Source organism: Oncorhynchus gorbuscha, unplaced genomic scaffold (genome assembly GCF_021184085.1).
Source record: "Oncorhynchus gorbuscha isolate QuinsamMale2020 ecotype Even-year unplaced genomic scaffold, OgorEven_v1.0 Un_scaffold_2288, whole genome shotgun sequence".
NCBI lineage: Eukaryota > Metazoa > Chordata > Actinopteri > Salmoniformes > Salmonidae > Oncorhynchus > Oncorhynchus gorbuscha.
The window spans coordinates 4,480-30,000 of NW_025746841.1; the positions used below are offsets into that span (position 1 = coordinate 4,480).

A 25,521-nucleotide genomic window follows, 5' to 3' on the forward strand; every position below is an offset into this window, starting at 1 on the left:
GACCTTTAAATACTGACCGTATGGTAGACCTATAACTACTGACCGTATGGTAGACCTTTAAATACTGACTGGTAGACCTTTAACTACTGACCGTATGGTAGACCTATAACTACTGACCGTATGGTAGACCTATAACTACTGACCGTATGGTAGACCTTTAACTACTGACCGTATGGTAGACCTATAACTACTGACCGTATGGTAGACCTATAACTACTGACCGTATGGTAGACCTTTAACTACTGACCGTATGGTAGACCTTTAACTACTGACCGTATGGTAGACCTATAACTACTGACCGTATGGTAGACCTTTAAATACTGACCGTATGGTAGACCTTTAAATACTGACCGTATGGTAGACCTATAACTACTGACCGTATGGTAGACCTTTAACTACTGACCGTATGGTAGACCTTTAACTACTGACCGTATGGTAGACCTATAACTACTGACCGTATGGTAGACCTTTAACTACTGACCGTATGGTAGACCTACCGTATGGTAGTAGAATGTCTTGACTGTAATTAATTGCTGCATGTTTGGTATTTTGATTGATATGTTGGCTTGGATGTTTCATTGATATGCAATTTTGTTGACTACAAAACGTGTTATGCCCCTGACAAAACGTGTAATATTTCATAACAACGTGAACAACGTTATAATGAAATATTATTTAAACTTCAAATCAAAGGAAATAATATATGTCATGCACTCACAGAAACTATAGGCCAGTAGGCCTAGTTACAGAATGCCTGTGGCCGCGACCAATTTACTACAGTCATTTAATATGCCACCAACACAGAGAGAATGTTCGTTTGTACAGACGTTATGTACGCCGATGCCTAACACCTTATATATAGACTATCTGGGTATCAGTTGTAAGCCTATAAACGTGTTGGCAATCAGAACGCTGTTTTTATAGTCAATTAACAAAATATTTTTAACACATGGCGTTTATGTAGGCCCTGGGTCTGTCTTGTGAAAATGTTACACTTTTATCAGGCTATACAGCATAGAATATGCCTATACCCTATACATGTGAATTAAGTTTATTATAGTGTGTGTGTGTGTGTGTGTGTGTGTGTGTGTGTGTGTGTGTGTGTGTGTGTGTGTGTGTGTGTGCGTGCGTGTGTGTGTGTGTGTGCGTGCGTGTGTGTGTGTGTGTGTGTGTGTGTGTGTGTGTGTGTGTGTGTGTGTGTGTGTGTGTGTGTGTGTGTGTGTGTGTGTGTGTGTGTGTGTGTGTGTGTGTGTGTGTGTGGTGAGAATACATGAGATACATTCTCTCGATTACACTAATTCACTAATCACTCGCGCATCTTTTTTTTCCTCAACAAGATTAGGAAAACATTGAATCTGACTCGGGTTAGTTAATAGGAAGTAAGTGAAAACAACATTACATTTACGACACTCATTTGATTGCTATAGTCTTGATATAGGATTTGATTTGAATTATGTTCGTCATTTCATCTTAAATACTGCATGAGTTTTAAGCACGTCGAGGAGGACATTATAACGCGGTTACGCACAAGTCAAACGATATCAATCTCTGTTCTGTTTAAATAGCAGAACATTCAGGTTCAGCGTTTGACTGTCGTCTACATGACGTGTCAGAATGATCTCTTGAATGTTCACAATTGAGCGGAGACAGATTTGCTCCCCGATATTGTGATCGATCGGCCAATGTGAATTGTTGCCCTTCCAGATATGTTTGGATCAGCTGCTCAAAAGGGAGGAGCTGTATTTGGATTAGCATGAAAGCCGTCCATGTGCAACGTTACAAAGGCCAATGACTGATGCTGAATGGATATACAGTAGAATAGCTTCTGATCCTTCCTCCTTTATATCGTAATAGCATCTGATACCTCCTCTCTCGCACCCTGTCAAACGAAGTCTCCGTTACCTCCCTCTCTCGTATCATCTATAGCATAACCAACCGTCCGATATGTGGTTACCTTGCTGCTTCCACTATTCGTTGAGTCCATCTATGGCTCCGGTAGTAAAGGCAAAGTAAAAACATTCTAACTTCATATCCTCTGCAAAGCAAGGAATAAATGAACAAACGTGGAATCTTAAATTGTGCTGCCTGTCGTCCATCCCCTCGAGCGCTTTATAGGCGGTTCAATCTAGGAGCTCCGACAGTGAGGTCTCTCTCTCTCTCCACCCCCTTCACACACAAACAAACACGCAAGCAAGCACACAGAGCGTATTTCCTGTATCTGCCGTATCTATCGTCCTCTCGCTTGCGCTCTGTCAAGCTGCTTTGCTGTCACACTCAAGTAGAGCGCGGAGAAGAACCATCGAGCTCCGAGTGACGGATATCCGACTTCTGCTCCCCGAAACATCCCCCAGTCCAGCCCTGGATTCAATACTTATCATCAATGGACAGAGCTTCCTACCCAACCAGGCGAGGTACAGACACCACGTAAACAGTGAGTACAACCTGTTCACATACACGTTTTATTACGAGCCTCATCTTTTCAGCCAGCTTGAGCCTACTTTACCAACTTTACAAATACTAATAAAAGTATTAGGTGTTAGTTTATAACGGTGATAATAACAACAATGGTCCAAGGACAAATTCTAATAGTAATAGTAATATTTTAAAGGATAAAAATGCTATTAATTAATGGTCGTTAATATTAGGCCCAATAAAAGGTACATTTAATGAACATATCAACAATGTTCTGGTCGTGCGTCTAGCCCGAATAATTGGCTGTTAAAAATAATAGCCTAAATGGGTGAAGAATAAAAATTATGAGCAAGGTGTCAATGTTTTGGCGATAATTTAGTGTACATAATGCTCTATCATTAGCTTACCATATAATAACTATTATTAGCTATGATAATAATATTTGGGTTGGATTATATTATCTCATATTTAGATGTTTAATTGTAGCCTAACACTTTTAGATTTCAGATAAAAAATACATGTAGATTATACATTCCACATGAACAATAAAGTGTATCAACAGCTTTACTACTGACAATTATTATAATTATAATCATTATTATACTTTTATAATTCTACTTGAGGAGTGTGCACGTTCTGATTAAATCATTACGCAAAACAAAGACGAGCTCACTGTGTTGAATGCAAAATACATTTAGCACGGGTTAGTATCAGGTAGAGCCTATATCAATTTGTAATTTTCCATGCGAATTCATTTAGGACAATTTATCACATTGCGTAGCTAGCTATCCAACATGCATTATCTTAGTGAAATTAGTTTCGTTTGGAGTTTGAAAATGTATTGCTACTGACTTATTACTCTTCTTTTAGAGTTTTATTTCAACTTGTAATTTATACAAGTAAAAGGCGTAGTGTGCCGAGTCAAACCATTGGCTATAGGTCTAGCCTATAGACCTACTTTTTGATTGAGACGTTGACGTATCAATACTTTTCCATGTGTATATTCTCAACTGCATTTAAATGTTTTTTCGGAAAAAAGTCACGGGTCAAATTCAGGAATTTTAGCGCGTTTGAATGTTCATATGTTGAAGACAAACGAATGAGCAACCGGACTGAGCAAGCTGTCTTGCACCATAAGGTGAATAAATAATCACCCTACCCTGCATAAATCTCTACAACCTTTAATTTAAAAAAAAATGTCAGCTAAAATTTTAACATTTATAACATTTTGCTCAAACGTTTTTACAGCGAGAGAAAGAGCAGCGTTGCTCTCAGCAAGACGAAGCCTATTGTCCCCAAAAATGTCAACAGCAGTAATTTAGTGGTTCCATCAAAATGCCGGTTTCATTTGGATAAACTTGGTTTCACTGCAGTATGCCAAGTGGAGAGAAAAACGTTGTTCCGACAGCTTTCTGTCCATTTCTCTCTCCCAAAATAAAACACTTCAGGGCTTGACTATTTAAAAAAATGACAATGAAATGCCCCCTTACCATTTTCCTACTTCAACGTTATTTGATTCTATGTAATACAGTACATGCAAAAGCTAGGCCTCTTACCATGGGCGTGTCTCCCTCATTAAGCATACAGTTAAATGGTACATTCAAATCAAATCCTATTTTTATTCATCACATGCTTCATAAAGGTGTAAACTAACAGTGAAATGCTTACTTAAGGCCCTTCCCAACAATGCAGAGAACCAGAAAATAGACAAATAATAGAAAAGTAAAAGATGTAATAAGACTGTAAGTAATAATACATTCACATTGAGTAATGATAACTTCAGTGTATTGGGGAAGTATTCAGACCCCTTGATTTTCCCACATTTTGTTACATTACAGTCTTATTCTAAAATGGATTCAATTGTCCCCCCCTCATCAATCTACACACAATACCACACGATGACAAAACAAAAACAGGGTTTTGTACATTTTTGCAAATGTGCAAAAAAACAAACAACGGAAATATGACATTTATATAAAAATTCAGACCCTTTACTCAGTACTTTGTTCAGACCCTTTACTCAGTACTTTGTTGAAGCACCTTTGGCAGCGATTGCAGCCTTGAGTTGTTTTGGATATGATGCTACAAGCTTGGCACAGCTATTTTCAGGTCTCTCCAGAGATGTTCAATCGGGTTCAAGTCCGGGCCACTCAAGAACATCAGGGACTCCTGCGTTGTCACTCCCGCGTTGTCTTGGCTGTGTGCTTAGAGTTTTTCTGCTTAGAGGTCCTGAGCACTCTGGAGCAGGTTTTCATCAATGATCTCTTTGTACTTGCTCCGTTCATCTTTGCCTCGATCCTGACAAGTCTCCCAGTCCCTGCCGCTGAAAGACATCCCCACAGCATGATGCTGCCAGCACCATTTAAAAACATTTTTTAAGCTTTATTTAACTAGGCAAGTCAGTTAAGAACAAATTCTTATTTTCAATGACAGCCTAGGAACAGTGGGTTAACTGCCTGTTCAGGGGCAGAACGACAGATTTGTACCTTGTCAGCTCGGGGATTTGAACTAGCAACCGTTCAGTTATCTTGTCCAACACTCTAACCACTAGGCTACCCTGCCGCCCCACCATCCTTCACTGTAGGGATGGTACCAGGTTTCCTCGAGAATTGACATTTGACATCCAGGCCAAACAGTTTAATCTTGGTTTCATCAGACCATGGTCTGAGAGACCTTTAGGTGCCTTTTGGCAAACTCCAAGCGGGCTGTCAGGCTGTCATGTGCCTTTTACTGAGGAGTGGCTTCCGTCTGGCCACTCTAACATAAATGCCTGATTGGTGGAGTGCTGCAGAGATAGTTGTCCTTCTGGAAGGTTCTCCCATCTCCACAGAGGAACTCTGGAGCTCTGTCAGAGTGACCATCGGGTATTTGGTCACCTCCCTGACCAAGGCCCTTCTCCCCCGATTTGTCAATTTGGCGGGCCTGCCAGCTCTAGGAAGAGTCTTGGTGGTTCCAAACTTCTTCCATTTAAGAATGATGGAGGCCACAGTGTTCTTGGGGATCTTCAATGCTGCAGACATCTTTTGGTACCCTTCCCCAGATGTGTGTCTTTACACAATCCTGTCTCAGAGCTCTACAGCCAATTCCTTCCACCTTATGGCTTGGTTTTGCTCTGACATGCACTGTCAACTGTGGGGCCTTATATAGACAGGTGTGTGCCTTTTCCAAATCATGTCCAATCAATTGAATGTTCCACAGGTGGACTCCAATCAAGTTGTAGAAACATCTCAAGGATGATCAATGGAAACATGATGCACCTGAGCTCAATTTGGAGTGTCATGGCAAAGGGTCTGAATACTTCTGTAAATAAGGTATTTCTAGTTTTAATAAATTAGCAAAAATGAGCAAAAACCTGTTTTTACTTTGTCATTATGGGTATTGCGTGTAGACTGATGAGAAAAAATGTTTTATTTGATCCATTTTAGAATAAGGCTGTTACGTAACAAAATGTGGATAAAGGAAATGGGTCGGAATACTTTCTGAATGCACAGTATACACAAGAGGTTGTTGTTCTGGCACCACACTGCCAGGTCTCTGACCTCCTCCCTATAGGCTGTCTCATCGTCGTTGGTAATCAGGCCTACCACCGTCATGTTGTCGGCAAACTTAATAATGGTGTTGGAGTCATGCGCGGCCACGTATTCATGGGTGAACAGAGTAAATGAGGGGACTAAGCACCCACCCCTGAGGGCCCCTGTGTTGAGGGTCAGTGTGGCGGATGTGCTGTTGCCTACCCTCACCGACTCTGGGCAGCCCGTCAGGAAGTCCAGTTTCAGAAGGAGGTGTTCTGTGCCAGGGCCCTTAGCTTTGTGATGAGCTTGCAGGGCACTATGGTGTTGAACGCTGAGCTGTAGTCAACAACAGCATTCTTACATGGGTGTTCCTCTTGTCCAGGTGGGAAAGGGTAGTGTAAGAGTGCAATAGAGATTGCATCATCTGGGGCCTCCCAAGTGGGGCTGCGGTCTAAGGCACTGCTAGTGGTGTCACCACAGACCTGGGTTCGATCCCAGGCCTTGATCGGGAGTCCCATAGTGCGGCTTACAATTGGCCAGGGGGGCTTTACTTAACTCATTTCGCTCTAGCAACTTTTTGTGGCAGGCCGGGCACCTGCAGGCTGACCTTGGTCATCGGTTGAATGGTGTTTCCTCCGACACATTGGTGCGGCTGGTTTTAGCGTTAAGCGGGCGGGTGTTAAGAAGCGCGGTTTGGTGGGACATGTTTCGGAGGACACTCGACCTTCCCTCTGGAGCCCGTTGGGAAGTTGCAGAGATGAGACAATATCAAAATTGGGGTGAAAAAAGGCACCAAAAAATGACATTGCGTCATCTGTGGATCTGTTGGGGCAGTATATGAATTGGAATGGGTCCAGGGTGAGTGTGATTATGGTGTTGATGTGAGCCATGACCAACCTTTCAAAGCATTTCATGAATACAGATGTGAGTGCTTTGGGGCGATAGTCATTTAGACAGGTTACCTTGGCATTCTTAGGCACAGGGACTATGGTGGGCTGCTTGAAACATGTAGGTATTACAGACTGGGTCAGGGGGAGGTTCAAAATGTCTGTGACGACACTTGCCAGCTGGTCAGTGCACGCTATGAGTACACGTCTTGGTAATCTGTCTGGCCTTGTGAATGTTAACCTGTTTAAAAGTCTTGCTCACATCGGTTACGGAGAGCATTATCACACAGTCGTACTGAACAGCTGGTGCTCTAATGCATGGTTCAGTGTTGCTTGCCTTGAAGCGAACATAGAAGGCATATAGCTCGTCTGGTATGCTCGTGTCACTAGGCAGCTCACAGCTGGGTTTCCCTTTGTAATCTGGGATAGTTTGCTAGCCCTGCCATATCCAACAAGTTTTTAAAACATTTTTAATACGATATTGTCGAGGTGACATCAGATTAGAGGCGTGGCTTATTTGAGACGTGGCTTCCACATTTTTTGGTCACTTGTTAGCATAAATGTCATTCCTGTTCATCATGTTAATTTTGTACACAGCAAATTATAATGTTCCTTGAATATTTATGCACGTTACATATTCTAATATAATAATATTAACATTGCTGATTACATATAGTAATAAAGTGGCAACTATTCCAACTTTGGAATTTGCATAGGCTCTTGAGGAAGTCATACACCTCGTTTAGCCTCATTGAAGCTACCAAACGGTTAGTGTTCAACCTTAACATGTGACGGCAATACAACAGAACAGAAGAACAACAATGATATTTACTCTAACGGGGACCATAAAAGATCTATCTTAAAGCCACGCCCCTACTAAGCCACACCTCCACTACAGGGTGGCATTAAAGGGTCCTCCAAGAACCCCTCAACTAACCGAAGGTGCAAATATGAAGCATTGACAAGAAATGGTTCCTTGGAGGATCTCCAACGTTCCTCAAGTCACTGATTCTAAGAGCGTACAGCATAATCTTTATTATTGTTATTATCATTATTATTATTGTTGTTATTATCATTATCATTGTTATTATTATTGTTATTATCATTATTATTATTGTTATTATCATTATCATTATTATTATTATTGTTATTATCATTGTTATTATTATTGTTATTATCATTATTATTATTGTTATTATCATTATCATTGTTATTATTATTGTTATTATCATTGTTGTTATTATCATTATCATTGTTATTATTATTGTTATTATCATTGTTATTATTATTGTTATTATCATTATCATTGTTGTTATTATTGTTATTATCGTTATAATTATTGTTGTTATTATCATTATCATTGTTATTATTATTGTTATTATCATTATTATTATTAGTATTATTATTATAATTATCATTGTTATTATTATTGTTATTATCATTATCATTGTTATTATTGTTGTTATTATCATTATCATTATTATTGTTACTATCATTATCATTGTTATTATCATTGTTATTATCATTATTGTTATTCTTATTATTGTTATTATCATTATCATTGTTATTATTATTGTTATTATCATTCTTGTTATTATTTATTTATTTTATTTATTTGATTTAACCTTTATTTAACCAGGAAGGGTTCATTGAGATTTAAAATCTCTTTTTCAGAAGCGTCCTGGCCCAGACAGGCAGCACCAAGTCATTACAAAAATTACAGACAAACAACAAGAAAAAAAGTAATCTAGTAAAAACATAGAATTCACAATAGTATAACAAAATCAAAAACAGCTAATTAAAAACATTGACAGGTCAGAGAATCAGTCTCAAGATCATTCATCAGTGATTTAAAAGCACCAATCGGTACAGGTTCTTCCAGTTTAAAACTATTTTGTAAGGTGTTCCAAGACGATGGCGCAGAGGACATAAAAGCCCTTTTACCAAATTCAGTTCAGACATTTGGAACAGTTAGCAGGATAAAGTCCAGCAAACGAAGAGAGTTCCCACCACATTTCTGAGCAATAAAAATGCCCAAATAAAAAGGTAGTAAACCCAAAATGGCTTTGTAAATAAAAGTATACCAGTGACTGAGTCTACGAGTGACTAGAGAAGGCCAGCCAACCCTGGTGTACAAAGTGCAGTGGTGCGTAAGGGTTTGGCAGTTTAAACTCAATCTCAAAGTGCCATGGTAAAGAGTGTCAATTGGTCTCAATTGTTATTGTTATTATCATTATTGTTATTATTATTGTCATTATTATTATTGTTATTATTATTATTATCATTATTGTTATCATTATTATCTTTAATAACAACAAGAAGAGGAAGGAACAACACCTAATAAACACTTGAAAATAAGAAATAGAAACATATATCATGTTAAATCTTTTAAAACCCCTTTTCTATATGGTCCTTTTCATCACCAGACCATAAACATCACGTAGTGGTGCATTGTTCACTTCTTATCAGTTACATCAGTCATACATTTCAACAGTCTCTATGACCGAGTAGCTGTAAACAGTCTAAGAGAGCACGTTGACGGCGTTGATATACGACGAGATGTCAACTCCGTCAAGCCTAACGCGTTGTGAACCTTCCATCATCCTCCGAGCTCCCGGAATATTCAGACATAATTCTCTCAATGAGGGGTTTGTATACAGCAACTCTTTTGTACAGGACATTTTTGTTTGGTTACTCAGCCCCTGGATGCATTCCAAATGACACCCTATACCCTATAGTGTACTAGGTTTGACCGGAGCCTACATAGGGAATAGAGTGCCATTTGTGACAGCCCTTGTTCTGGTCTAGTCGTGTGGATGAAAGCTGGAGGGCACTGCTGTGTGATGTCGTCAGATGTTATCAGGAGGAGATCTCATGTACTGAGAGACATCCATCCATTCAATCAGTCTGACAACTGGTCACTGGACAAACTCACAGGACTGGTGTGATGAGAGGCGAAGAGCTGTGAACACTAAAGTGTGTGTGTGTGTGTCAGAGAGAGAGAGACCTATGTTGGCAGAGGTAGAGGACACCCAACACATATCCTTCCCCTTCATACATGTCTGGTAATAATTTCTCCCTGTTAATGACTCTGGGTGCAGAGATGACGGGGGGCGGGGCGGAGGGGAGGTGTTTAATCCTGTGCCTGTCTTTCCCAAATCCCATGTAGACGTGTTTATCAGAAGCAGATCTGCAATGCTCGGGGGGATAGCGTGTTTAGTCAATAGCTGTTAAGATTTATAAGCTTTTAATTACACAATGCTCTCCAATCAGGCCTAGCTCTCCCATGATATCTGGTCCCATAGCATGATGTATGATGTCTGGTTCTGGACCAGAGAGGAAGAGACCAGGGATCTGGTCCCATAGCATGATGTCTGGTGGCCGGACCAGAGAGGGAGAGACCAGGGATCTGGTCCCATAGCATGATGTCTGGTTCTGGACCAGAGCGGGAGAGACCAGGGATCTGGTCCCATAGGATGTCTGGTTTTGGACCAGAGAGGGAGAGACCAGGGATCTGGTCCTGGACCATAGCATGATGTCTGGTTCTGGACCAGAGAGGGAGAGACCAGGGATCTGGTCCCATAGCATGATGTCTGGTTCTGGACCAGAGAGGGAGAGACCAGGGATCTGGTCCCATAGCATGATGTCTGGTTCTGGACCAGAGAGGGAGAGACCAGGGATCTGGTCCCATAGCATGATGTCTGGTTCTGGACCAGAGAGGGAGAGACCAGGGATCTGGTCCCATAGCATGATGTCTGGTTCTGGACCAGAGAGGACCAGGGACCAGAGAGGGAGAGACCAGGGATCTGGTCCCATAGCATGATGTCTGGTTCTGGACCAGAGAGGAAGAGACCAGGGATCTGGTCCCATGGTCTGGTTCTGGACCAGAGAGGAAGAGACCAGGGATCTGGTCCCATAGCATGATGTCTGGTTCTGGACCAGAGAGGGAGAGACCAGGGATCTGGTCCCATAGCATGATGTCTGGTTCTGGACCAGAGAGGGAGAGACCAGGGATCTGGTCCCATAGCATGATGTCTGGTTCTGGACCAGAGAGGGAGAGACCAGGGATCTGGTCCCATAGCATGATGTCTGGTTCTGGACCAGAGAGGGAGAGACCAGGGGGGTTGGTTCTGGACCAGAGAGGAAGAGACCAGGGATCTGGTCCCATAGCATGATGTATGGTTCTGGACCAGAGAGGGAGGACCAGGGGGGGTCTGTGGTTCTGGACCAGAGACCAGGGATCTGGTCCCATAGCATGATGTCTGGTTCTGGACCAGAGAGGGAGAGACCAGGGGGGTCTGTGGTTCTGGACCAGAGACCAGGGATCTGGTCCCATAGCATGATGTCTGGTTCTGGACCAGAGAGGAGAGACCAGGGATCTGGTCCCATAGCATGATGTCTGGTTCTGGACCAGAGAGGGAGAGACCAGGGATCTGGTCCCACATGATGTCTGGTTCTGGACCAGAGGAGAGACCAGGGATCTGGTCCCATAGCATGATGTCTGGTTCTGGACCAGAGAGGGAGAGACCAGGGATCTGGTCCCATAGCATGATGTCTGGTTCTGGACCAGAGAGGGAGAGACCAGGGATCTGGTCCCATAGCATGATGTATGGTTCTGGACCAGAGAGGGAGAGACCAGGGATCTGGTCCCATAGCATGATGTCTGGTTCTGGACCAGAGAGGGAGAGACCAGGGATCTGGTCCCATAGCATGATGTCTGGTGGCTGGACCAGAGAGGAAGAGACCAGGGATCTGGTCCCATAGCATGATGTCTGGTTCTGGACCAGAGAGGGAGAGACCAGGGATCTGGTCCCATAGCATGATGTCTGGTTCTGGACCAGAGAGGGAGAGACCAGGGATCTGGTCCCATAGCATGATGTATGGTTCTGGACCAGAGAGGGAGAGACCAGGGGGGGTCTGTGGTTCTGGACCAGAGATGAAGAGACCAGGGATCTGGTCCCATAGCATGATGTATGGTTCTGGACCAGAGAGGGAGAGACCAGGGGGGGTCTGTGGTTCTGGACCAGAGAGGAAGAGACCAGGGATCTGGTCCCATAGCATGATGTATGGTTCTGGACCAGAGAGGGAGAGACCAGGGGGGGTCTGTGGTTCTGGACCAGAGAGGGAGAGACCAGGGATCTGGTCCCATAGCATGACGTCTGGTTCTGGACCAGAGAGGGAGAGACCAGGGGGGGTCTGTGGTTCTGGACCAGAGAGGGAGAGACCAGGGATCTGGTCCCATAGCATGACGTCTGGTTCTGGACCAGAGAGGAGAGACCAGGGGGGGTCTGTGGTTCTGGACCAGAGAGGGAGAGACCAGGGATCTGGTCCCATAGCATGATGTCTGGTTCTGGACCAGAGAGGGAGAGACCAGGGATCTGGTCCCATAGCATGATGTCTGGTTCTGGACCAGAGAGGGAGAGACCAGGGGGGGTCTGTGGTTCTGGACCAGAGAGGGAGAGACCAGAGGGGGGGTCTGTGGTTCTGGACCAGAGAAGGAGAGACCTGGGGGGGGGTCAACATGATAGTGTGAACATGGTATTAGACTGCTGACAGTTCAGGTCAACATGATTGTGTGAACATGGTATTAGACTGCTGACAGTTCAGGTCAACATGATAGTGTGAACATGGTATTAGACTGCTGACAGTTCAGGTCAACATGATAGTGTGAACATGGTATTAGACTGCTGACAGTTCAGGTCAACATGATAGTGTGAACATGGTATTAGACTGCTGACAGTTCAGGTCAACATGATAGTGTGAACATGGTATTAGACTGCTGACAGTTCAGGTCAACATGATAGTGTGAACATGGTATTAGACTGCTGACAGTTCAGGTCAACATGATAGTGTGAACATGGTATTAGACTGCTGACAGTTCAGGTCAACATGATAGTGTGAACATGGTATTAGACTGCTGACAGTTCAGGTCAACATGATAGTGTGAACATGGTATTAGACTGCTGACAGTTCAGGTCAACATGATAGTGTGAACATGGTATTAGACTGCTGACAGTTCAGGTCAACATGATAGTGTGAACATGGTATTAGACTGCTGACAGTTCAGGTCAACATGATAGTGTGAACATGGTATTAGACTGCTGACAGTTCAGGTCAACATGATAGTGTGAACATGGTATTAGACTGCTGACAGGTCAGGTCAACATGATTGTGTGAACATGCTATTAGACTGCTGACAGTTCAGGTCAACATGATAGTGTGAACATGGTATTAGACTGCTGACAGTTCAGGTCAACATGATAGTGTGAACATGGTATTAGACTGCTGACAGTTCAGGTCAACATGATAGTGTGAACATGGTATTAGACTGCTGACAGTTCAGGTCAACATGATAGTGTGAACATGGTATTAGACTGCTGACAGTTCAGGTCAACATGATAGTGTGAACATGGTATTAGACTGCTGACAGGTCAGGTCAACATGATTGTGTGAACATGCTATTAGACTGCTGACAGTTCAGGTCAACATGATAGTGTGAACATGGTGTTAGACTGCTGACAGGTCAGGTCAACATGATAGTGTGAACATGGTGTGAGTATTAGACTGCTGACAGGTCAGGTCAACATGATTGTGTGAACATGGTATTAGACTGCTGACAGTTCAGGTCAACATGATTGTGTGAACATGGTGTGAGTATTAGACTGCTGACAGTTCAGGTCAACATGATTGTGTGAACATGGTGTGAGTATTAGACTGCTGACAGTTCAGGTCAACATGATAGTGTGAACATGGTGTGAGTATTAGACTGCTGACAGGTCAGGTCAACATGATAGTGTGAACATGGTATTAGACTGCTGACAGGTCAGGTCAACATGATAGTGTGAACATGGTATTAGACTGCTGACAGGTCAGGTCAACATGATAGTGTGAACATGGTATTAGACTGCTGACAGTTCAGGTCAACATGATTGTGTGAACATGGTATTAGACTGCTGACAGTTCAGGTCAACATGATAGTGTGAACATGGTATTAGACTGCTGACAGTTCAGGTCAACATGATAGTGTGAACATGGTATTAGACTGCTGACAGTTCAGGTCAACATGATAGTGTGAACATGGTATTAGACTGCTGACAGTTCAGGTCAACATGATAGTGTGAACATGGTATTAGACTGCTGACAGTTCAGGTCAACATGATAGTGTGAACATGGTATTAGACTGCTGACAGTTCAGGTCAACATGATAGTGTGAACATGGTATTAGACTGCTGACAGTTCAGGTCAACATGATAGTGTGAACATGGTGTGAGTATTAGACTGCTGACAGGTCAGGTCAACATGATAGTGTGAACATGGTATTAGACTGCTGACAGGTCAGGTCAACATGATAGTGTGAACATGGTATTAGACTGCTGACAGGTCAGGTCAACATGATAGTGTGAACATGGTATTAGACTGCTGACAGTTCAGGTCAACATGATTGTGTGAACATGGTATTAGACTGCTGACAGTTCAGGTCAACATGATAGTGTGAACATGGTATTAGACTGCTGACTCAGGTCAACATGACAGGTTCAGGTCAACATGATAGTGTGAACATGGTATTAGACTGCTGACAGTTCAGGTCAACATGATAGTGTGAACATGGTATTAGACTGCTGACAGTTCAGGTCAACATGATAGTGTGAACATGGTATTAGACTGCTGACAGTTCAGGTCAACATGATAGTGTGAACATGGTATTAGACTGCTGACAGTTCAGGTCAACATGATAGTGTGAACATGGTATTAGACTGCTGACAGTTCAGGTCAACATGATAGTGTGAACATGGTATTAGACTGCTGACAGTTCAGGTCAACATGATAGTGTGAACATGGTATTAGACTGCTGACAGTTCAGGTCAACATGATAGTGTGAACATGGTATTAGACTGCTGACAGTTCAGGTCAACATGATAGTGTGAACATGGTATTAGACTGCTGACAGTTCAGGTCAACATGATAGTGTGAACATGGTATTAGACTGCTGACAGTTCAGGTCAACATGATAGTGTGAACATGGTATTAGACTGCTGACAGTTCAGGTCAACATGATAGTGTGAACATGGTATTAGACTGCTGACAGTTCAGGTCAACATGATAGTGTGAACATGGTATTAGACTGCTGACAGTTCAGGTCAACATGATAGTGTGAACATGGTATTAGACTGCTGACAGTTCAGGTCAACATGATAGTGTGAACATGGTATTAGACTGCTGACAGTTCAGGTCAACATGATAGTGTGAACATGGTATTAGACTGCTGACAGTTCAGGTCAACATGATAGTGTGAACATGGTATTAGACTGCTGACAGTTCAGGTCAACATGATAGTGTGAACATGGTATTAGACTGCTGACAGTTCAAGTCAACATGATAGTGTGAACATGGTTCAAGTCAACATGAGAACATGGTATTAGACTGACAGTTCAGGTCAACATGATAGTGTGAACATGCTATTAGACTGCTGACAGTTCAGGTCAACATGATTGTGTGAACATGGTGTGAGTATTAGACTGCTGACAGTTCAGGTCAACATGATAGTGTGAACATGGTGTGAGTATTAGACTGCTGACAGTTCAGGTCAACATGATAGTGTGAACATGGTATTAGACTGCTGACAGTTCAGGTCAACATGATAGTGTGAACATGGTGTGAGTATTAGACTGCTGACAGTTCAGGTCAACATGATAGTGTGAACATGGTATTAGACTGCTGACAGTTCAGGTCAACATGATAGTGTGAACATGGTATTAGACTGCTGACAGTTCAAGTCAACATGATAGTGTGAACATGGTATTAGACTGCTGACAGTTCAGGTCAACATGATAGTGTGAACATGGTATTAGACTGCTGACAGTTCAGGTCAACATGATAGTGTGAACATGGTATTAGACTGCTGACAGTTCAGGTCAACATGATAGTGTGAACATGGTATTAGACTGCTGACAGTTCAGGTCAACATGATAGTGTGAACATGGTATTAGACTGCTGACAGTTCAAGTCAACATGATAGTGTGAACATGGTATTAGACTGCTGACAGTTCAAGTCAACATGATAGTGTGAACATGGTATTAGACTGCTGACAGTTCAGGTCAACATGATAGTGTGAACATGCTATTAGACTGCTGACAGTTCAGGTCAACATGATTGTGTGAACATGGTGTGAGTATTAGACTGCTGACAGTTCAGGTCAACATGATAGTGTGAACATGCTATTAGACTGCTGACAGTTCAGGTCAACATGATTGTGTGAACATGGTGTGAGTATTAGACTGCTGACAGTTCAGGTCAACATGATAGTGTGAACATGCTATTAGACTGCTGACAGTTCAGGTCAACATGATTGTGTGAACATGTGTGAACATGGTGTGAACATGGTGTGAGTATTAGACTGCTGACAGTTCAGGTCAACATGATAGTGTGAACATGGTGTGAGTATTAGACTGCTGACAGTTCAGGTCAACATGATAGTGTGAACATGGTGTGAGTATTAGACTGCTGACAGTTCAGGTCAACATGATAGTGTGAACATGGTGTGAGTATTAGACTGCTGACAGTTCAGGTCAACATGATAGTGTGAACATGGTGTGAGTATTAGACTGCTGACAGTTCAACATGATAGTCATGGTGAGTATTAGACATTCAGGTCAACATGATAGTGTGAACATGGTATTAGACTGCTGACAGGTCAGGTCAACATGATAGTGTGAACATGGTATTAGACTGCTGACAGGTCAGGTCAACATGATTGTGTGAACATGGTGTGAGTATTAGACTGCTGACAGTTCAGGTCAACATGATAGTGTGAACATGGTATTAGACTGCTGACAGTTCAGGTCAACATGATAGTGTGAACATGGTATTAGACTGCTGACAGGTCAGGTCAACATGATAGTGTGAACATGGTATTAGACTGCTGACAGTTCAGGTCAACATGATAGTGTGAACATGGTGTGAGTATTAGACTGCTGACAGTTCAGGTCAACATGATAGTGTGAACATGGTATTAGACTGCTGACAGGTCAGGTCAACATGATAGTGTGAACATGGTATTAGACTGCTGACAGTTCAGGTCAACATGATAGTGTGAACATGGTGTGAGTATTAGACTGCTGACAGTTCAGGTCAACATGATAGTGTGAACATGGTATTAGACTGCTGACAGGTCAGGTCAACATGATAGTGTGAACATGGTATTAGACTGCTGACAGTTCAGGTCAACATGATAGTGTGAACATGGTGTGAGTATTAGACTGCTGACAGTTCAGGTCAATATGATAGTGTGAACATGGTGTGAGTATTAGACTGCTGACAGGTCAGGTCAACATGATAGTGTGAACATGGTGTGAGTATTAGACTGCTGACAGTTCAGGTCAACATGATAGTGTGAACATGGTGTGAGTATTAGACTGCTGACAGTTCAGGTCAACATGATAGTGTGAACATGGTATTAGACTGCTGACAGTTCAGGTCAACATGATAGTGTGAACATGGTGTGAGTATTAGACTGCTGACAGTTCAGGTCAACATGATAGTGTGAACATGGTATTAGACTGCTGACAGTTCAGGTCAACATGATAGTGTGAACATGGTGTGAGTATTAGACTGCTGACAGGTCAGGTCAACATGATAGTGTGAACATGGTGTGAGTATTAGACTGCTGACAGGTCAGGTCAACATGATAGTGTGAACATGGTGTGAGTATTAGACTGCTGACAGTTCAGGTCAACATGATAGTGTGAACATGGTGTGAGTATTAGACTGCTGACAGGTCAGGTCAACATGATAGTGTGAACATGGTGTGAGTATTAGACTGCTGCCTCAGATCACCCTGGTCCCTATGATATGTTGTGGCTGGATCCCCTCACTGCCAGGCCTAGGATGCCTCAGCTATGCAGTTCTATGGGGAAGAAAGTGACTGGTCTTTCCCATTAAACAGAGGGAGAGGCAGCTCCACTTCCTCCGTATTACAATATTCTGAGTTTGTGTTGGAAGGCTCTTTTGAAAGGCTGTTATTCATTTGGCGTGTGCGTTTTATTGTCATCATGTGCTGCTTTTAGGCCAGAATGGGTTAATTATCATGCCAGGGGAAACCACAGATTGTGAAACAAACACATCAGATTGCATGACAGATAGCCTTTACGTCTAGAGGGTGGTGGCAGACTGCAGTTCGAACCCATGTCTCCTGCACACCATGAGACTGTGTTAGCCCGCTGAGCTGAAGCCAGATAGGCAGCAGACTGCTCCTGCTTCTATAATAGTTGTATGACAGTCTGAGGGTTCAAACCCAATTGTCCTGCCAGCCACGAGACTGTGTTAGCCCGCTGAGCTAAAGTCAGACAGGCAGCAGATTGCTCCTGCCGGCCACGAGACTGTGTTAGCCCGGTGAGCTAAAGTCAGACAGCCAAAGGAAGCCGTCAGATCTCAGACACGGTTCCTCCAGGGTTCCAAAACACCTCCGTCCGCTAGAGGCAGCAGTTACTTTACCTCAGAAGTTCTTGCCTTGGAGCGAAGACGGTTTTGCTCATTAATTGGGAACCTTTATGTCTTAAAAGTAGTGTGTCAAGTTATAGCCTGTTGTTCTAAATAACTTTGCCTGAAAAGCCAACTATCAGCCCCTAGATTAGTGGCACAGCCTTCTGGTCAAACCGTAGACCTGGCTATACATACTGTATCATCTCTGGCGACAGACAGGGCGGCAGGTAGCCTCGTGGTTAGAGTGTTGGGCCAGTAACTGAAAAGTTGTTGGTTGAAATCCCAGAGGTGAAAAAAATCATCTGTTAATGTGCCCCTGAGCAAGGCACATATCCCTGATTGCTCCTGTAAATCATCCCAGATAAGATTGTCTGCTAAATGACTGAGATGTAAATTAACAGGCTTACCTAGCATGAGATTTGCTGTGTAGATGACTGAGATGTAAATTGACAGGCCTACCTAGCATGAGATTTGCTGTGTAGATGACTGAGATGTAAATTGACAGTCCTACCTAGCATGAGATTTGCTGTGTAGATGACTGAGATGTAAATTGACAGTCCTACCTAGCATGAGATTTGCTGTGTAGATGACTGAGATGTAAATTGACAGGCCTACCTAGCATGAGATTTGCTGTGTAGATGACTGAGATGTAAATTGACAGTCCTACCTAGCATGAGATTTGCTGTGTAGATGACTGAGATGTAAATTCACAGTACTACCTAGCATGAGATTTGCTGTGTAGATGACTGAGATGTAAATTGACAGTCCTACCTAGCATGAGATTTGCTGTGTAGATGACTGAGATGTAAATTGACAGGCCTACCTAGCATGAGATTTGCTGTGTAGATGACTGAGATGTAAATTGACAGGCCTACCTAGCATGAGATTTGCTGTGTAGATGACTGAGATGTAAATTGACAGGCCTACCTAGCATGAGATTTGCTGTGTAGATGACTGAGATGTAAATTGACAGGCCTACCTAGCATGAGATTTGCTGTGTAGATGACTGAGATGTAAATTGACAGTCCTACCTAGCATGGGATTTGCTGTGTAGAAGACGATAGAGTCTGATAGCAGTCAGTAATATTATTTACAGTATTGAGCCTGGTGATTTCCACCAGATGCTGGGTTGCTGTTTGTTTGTTGTGGTCTGCTTTTTCTACTCTCGTCATCTGTAAATAAAAAGTAATGTCTTCAGTATGGGAGGGTGGATGGGTACACGGAGGAAATGACCACAGCCCTCACGCCTCCAACACAGCACTCACGCCTCCAACACAGCACTCACGTCTCCAACACAGCACTCACGCCTCCAACACAGCACTCACGTCTCCAACACAGCACTCACGCCTCCAACACAGCACTCACGCCTCCAACACAGCACTCACGTCTCCAACACAGCACTCACGCCTCCAACACAGCACTCACGCCTCCAACACAGCACTCACGCCTCCAACACAGCACTCACGCCTCCAACACAGCACTCACGCCTCCAACACAGCACTCACGCCTCCAACACAGCACTCACGCCTCCAACACAGCACTCACGCCTCCAACACAGCACTCACGCCTCCAACACAGCACTCACGCCTCCAACACAGCACTCACGTCTCCAACACAGCACTCACGCCTCCAACACAGCACTCACGCCTCCAACACAGCACTCACGCCTCCAACACAGCACTCACGCCTGAACATATGAAGCGGTCATCTCCGTGTGATGAGTTTGATACAAAAGAAGGGTTTCATTTCAAAATGCTATTTATCTTTTTTCAGAAATGTTGAGAAATGAGCTTTTATTGTTGAAAGAAATGATGAAACAGATTGGTGTTTTTTCACTCTCTCATATGATGAAACAGATTGGTGTTTTTTCACTCTCTCATATGATGAAACAGATTGGTGTTTTTTCACTCTCTCATATGATGAAACAGATTGGTGTTTTTTCACTCTCTCATATGATGAAACAGATTGGTGTTTTTTCACTCTCTCATATGATGAAACAGATTGGTCCAGAATCATCCAGCGATCATACACTGTTTACCCGGGGGCAGGGCTACCGACGTTAAGGCTAATCTGAAGATGGTGCTGGCTAAAGCTAAAACTGGCGAGTGTAGAGAGTATAGAGATATTGTTATCCACGTCGGCACCAACGATGTTAGGATGAAACAGTCAGAGATCACCAAGCGCAACATAGCTTCTGCGTGCATATCAGCTAGAAATATGTGTCGGCATCGAGTAATTGTCTCTGGCCCCCTCCCAGTTAGGGGGAGTGATGAGCTCTACAGCAGAGTCTCACAACTCAATCGCTGGTTGAAAACTGTTTTCTGCCCCTCCCAAAAGATAGAATTTGTAGATAATTGGCCCTCTTTCTGGGACTCGCCCACAAACAGGACCAAGCCTGACCTGCTGAGGAGTGACGGACTCCATCCTAGCTGGAGGGGTGCTCTCATCTTATCTGCCAACATAGACAGGGCTCTAACTCCTCTAGCTCCACAATGAAATAGGGTGCAGGCCAGGCAGCAGGCTATTAGCCAGCCTGCCAGCATAGTGGAGTCTGCCACTAGCATAGTTAGTGTAGTCAGCTTAGCTATCACCATTGAGACCGTGTCTGTGCCTCGACCTGGGTTGGGCAAAACTAAACATGGCGGTGTTTGCCTTAGCAATCTCACTAGGATAAAGACCACCTCCATTCCTGTCATTACTGAAAGAGATCATGATACCTCACATCTCAAAATAGGGCTACTTAATGTTAGATCCCTTACTTCAAAGGCAATTATAGTCAATGAACTAATCACTGATCATAATCTTGATGTGATTGGCCTGACTGAAACATGGCTTAAGCCTGATGAATTTACTGTGTTAAATGAGGCCTCACCTCCTGGCTACACTAGTGACCATATCCCCGTGCATCCCGCAAAGGCGGAGGTGTTGCTAACATTTATGATAGCAAATTTCAATTTACAAAAAGAAAATGACGTTTTCGTCTTTTGAGCTTCTAGTCATGAAATCTATGCAGCCTACTCAATCACTTTTTATAGCTACTGTTTACAGGCCTCCTGGGCCATATACAGCGTTTCTCACTGAGTTCCCTGAATTCCTATCAGACCTTGTAGTCATTGCAGATAATATTCTAATCTTTGGTGACTTTAATATTCACATGGAAAAGTCCACAGACCCACTCCAAAAGGCTTTTGGAGCCATCATCGACTCAGTGGGTTTTGTCCAACATGTCTCTGGACCCACTCACTCTCACAGTCATACGCTGGACCTAGTTTTGTCCCATGGAATAAATGTTGTGGATCTTAATGTTTTCCTCATAATCCTGGACTATCAGACCACCATTTTATTACGTTTGCAATTGCAACAAATAATCTGCTCAGACCCCAACCAAGGAACATCAAAAGTCGTGCTATAAATTCACAGACAACACAAAGATTCCTTGATGCCCTCCCAGACTCCCTCTGCCTACCCAAGGACGCCAGAGGACAAAAATCCGTTAACCACCTAACTGAGGATCTCAATTTAACCTTGCGCAATACCCTAGATGCAGTTGCACCCCTAAAAACTAAAAAAATGTCTCATAAGAAACTAGCTCCATGGTACACAGAAAATACCCGAGCTCTGAAGCAAGCTTCCAGAAAATTGGAACGGAAATGGCGCCACACCAAACTGGAAGTCTTCCGACTAGCTTGGAAGGATGGTACCGTGCAGTACCGAAGAGCCCTTACTGCTGCTCGATCGTCCTATTTTTCTAACTTAATTGAGGAAAATAAGAACAATCCGAAATTCCTTTTTGATACTGTGGCAAAGCTAACTAAAAAGCAGCATTCCCCAAGAGAGGATGACTTGCACTTTAGCAGTGATAAATTCATGAACTTCTTTGAGGAAAAGATTATGATTATTAGAAAGCAAATTACGGACTCCTCTTTAAACCTGCGTATTCCTCCAAACCTCAGTTGTCCTGAGTCTGCACAACTCTGCCAGGACCTAGGATCAAGAGAGACGCTCAAGTGTTTTAGTACTATATCTCTTGACACAATGATGAAAATAATCATGGCCTCTAAACCTTCAAGCTGTATACTGGACCCTATTCCAACTAAACTACTGAAAGAGCTGCTTCCTGTGCTTGGCCCTCCTATGTTGAACATAATAAACGGCTCTCTATCCACTGGATGTGTACCAAACTCACTAAAAGTGGCAGTAATAAAGCCTCTCTTGAAAAAGCCAAACCTTGACCCAGAAAATATAAAAAACTATCGGCCTATATCAAATCTTCCATTCCTCTCAAAGATTTTAGAGAAGGCTGTTGCGCAGCAACTCACTGCCTTCCTGAAGACAAACAATGTATACGAAATGCTTCAGTCTGGTTTTAGACCCCATCATAGCACTGAGACGGCACTTGTGAAGGTGGTAAATGACATTTTGATGGCATCGGACCGAGGCTCTGCATCTGTCCTCGTGCTCCTAGACCTTAGTGCTGCTTTTGATACCATCGATCACCACATTCTTTTGGAGAGATTGGAAACCCAAATTGGTCTACACGGACATGTTCTGGCCTGGTTTAGGTCTTATCTGTCGGAAAGATATCAGTTTGTCGCTGTGAATGGTTTGTCCTCTGACAAATCAACTGTACATTTCGGTGTTCCTCAAGGTTCTGTTTTAGGACCACTATTGTTTTCACTATATATTTTACCTCTTGGGGATGTTATTCGAAAACATAATGTAAACTTTCACTGCTATGCGGATGACACACAGCTGTACATTTCAATGAAACACGGTGAAGCACCAAAATTGCCCTCGCTAGAAGCATGTGTTTCAGACATAAGGAAGTGGATGGCTGCAAACTTTCTACTATTAAACTCGGACAAAACAGAGATGCTTGTTCTAGGTCCCAAGAAACAAAGAGATCTTCTGTTGAATCTGACAATTAATCTTAATGGTTGTACAGTCGTCTCAAATAAAACTGTGAAGGACCTCGGCGTTACTCTGGACCCTGATCTCTCTTTTGAAGAACATATCAAGACCATTTCGAGGACAGCTTTTTTCCATCTACGTAACATTGCAAAAATCAGAAACTTTCTGTCCAAAAATGATGCAGAAAAATTAATCCATGCTTTTGTCACTTCTAGGTTAGACTACTGCAATGCTCTATTTTCCGGCTACCCGGATAAAGCACTAAATAAACTTCAGTTAGTGCTAAATACGGCTGCTAGAATCCTGACTAGAACCAAAAAATTTGATCATATTACTCCAGTGCTAGCCTCTCTACACTGGCTTCCTGTCAAAGCAAGGGCTGATTTCAAGGTTTTACTGCTAACCTACAAAGCATTACATGGGCTTGCTCCTACCTACCTCTCTGATTTGGTCCTGCCGTACATACCTATACGTACGCTACGGTCACAAGACGCAGGCCTCCTAATTGTCCCTAGAATTTCTAAGCAAACAGCTGGAGGCAGGGCTTTCTCCTATAGGGCTCCATTTTTATGGAACGGTCTGCCTACCCATGTCAGAGACGCAAACTCGGTCTCAACCTTTAAGTCTTTACTGAAGACTCATCTCTTCAGTGGGTCATATGATTGAGTGTAGTCTGGCCCAGGAGTGGGAAGGTGAACGGAAAGGCTCTGGAGCAACGAACCGCCCTTGCTGTCTCTGCCTGGCCGGTTCCCCTTTTTCCACTGGGATTCTCTGCCTCTAACCCTGTTACGGGGCTGAGTCACTGGCTTGCTGGGGCTCTCTCGTGCCGTCCCTGGGGGGGGTGCGTCACCTGGGTGGGTTGATTCACTGTTGTGGTCGGCCTGTCTGGGTTTCCCCCCTTTGGGTTGTACCGTGTCGGAGATCTTTGTGGGCTATACTCGGCCTTGTCTCAGGATGGTAAGTTGGTGGTTGTAGATTTCCCTCTAGTGGTGTGGGGGCTGTGCTTTGGCAAAGTGGGTGGGGTTATATCCTTCCTGTTTGGCCCTGTCCGGGGTGTCCTCGGATGGGGCCACAGTGTCTCCTGACCCCTCCTGTCTCAGCCTCCAGTATTTATGCTGCAGTAGTTTATGTGTCGGGGCTAGGGTCAGTTTGTTTATCTGGAGTACTTCTCCTGTCCTATTCGGTGTCCTGTGTAAATCTAAGTGTGCGTTCTCTAATTCTCTCCTTCTCTCCTTCTTTCTCTCTCTCGGAGGACCTGAGCCCTAGAACCATGCCCCAGGACTACCTGACATGATGACTCCTTGCTGTCCCCAGTCCACCTGGCCATGCTGCTGCTCCAGTTTCAACTGGCCTGGGCCCTAGGACCATGTCCCAGGACTACCTGACATGAGGACTCCTTGCTGTCCCCAGTCCACCTGGCCATGCTCCTGCTCCAGTTTCAACTGTTCTGCCTTGCTATTATTCAACCATGCTGGTCATTTATGAACATTTGAACATCTTGGCCACGTTCTGTTATAATCTCCACCCGGCACAGCCAGAAGAGGACTGGCCACCCCACATATGCTCTCTCTAATTCTCTCTTTCTTTCTCTCTCTCGGAGGACCTGAGCCCTAGGACCGTGCCCCAGGACTACCTGACATGATGGCTCCTTGCTGTCCCCAGTCCACCTGACTGTGCTGCTGCTCCAGTTTCAACTGTTCTGCCTTATTATTATTTGACCATGCTGGTCATTTATGAACATTTGAACATCTTGGTCATTTTCTGTTATAATCTCTACCCGGCACAGCCAGAAGAGGACTGGCCACCCCACATAGCCCGGTTCCTCTCTAGGTTTCTTCCTAGGTTTTGGCCTTTCTAGGGAGTTTTTCCTAGCCACCGTGCTTTTACACCTGCATTGTTTGCTGTTTGGGGTTTTAGGCTGGGTTTCTGTACAGCACTTTGAGATATCAGCTGATGTACGAAGGGCTATATAAATAAATTTGATTTGATTTGATTTGATTGGTGTTTTTTCACTCTCTCATATGATGAAACAGATTGGTGTTTTTTCACTCTCTCATATGATGAAACAGATTGGTGTTTTTTCACTCTCTCATATGATGAAACAGATTGGTGTTTTTTCACTCTCTCATATGATGAAACAGATTGGTGTTTTTTCACTGTCTCATATGATGAAACAGATTGGTGTTTTTTTCACTCTCTCATATGATGAAACAGATTGGTGTTTTTCACTCTCTCATATGATGAAACAGATTGGTGTTTTTTCACTCTCTCATATGATGAAACAGATTGGTGTTTTTTCACTCTCTCATATGATGAAACA

The 25,521-nt window shown here is 43.4% G+C and overlaps 1 protein-coding gene across 1 annotated transcript in view; it reads left to right on the forward strand.

The window, feature by feature from the left end:
- Positions 1–1,986: 1,986 nt before the first annotated feature.
- LOC124025558 (DNA-binding protein SATB2-like) overlaps positions 1,987–25,521 on the forward strand; it is a gene marked incomplete at its 3' end in the record, with an annotated part of 66,090 nt that continues 42,555 nt past the window's right edge. Inside the window, exon 1 of the mRNA XM_046338946.1 lies at positions 1,987–2,431. The remainder of the gene's footprint in view (positions 2,432–25,521) is intronic.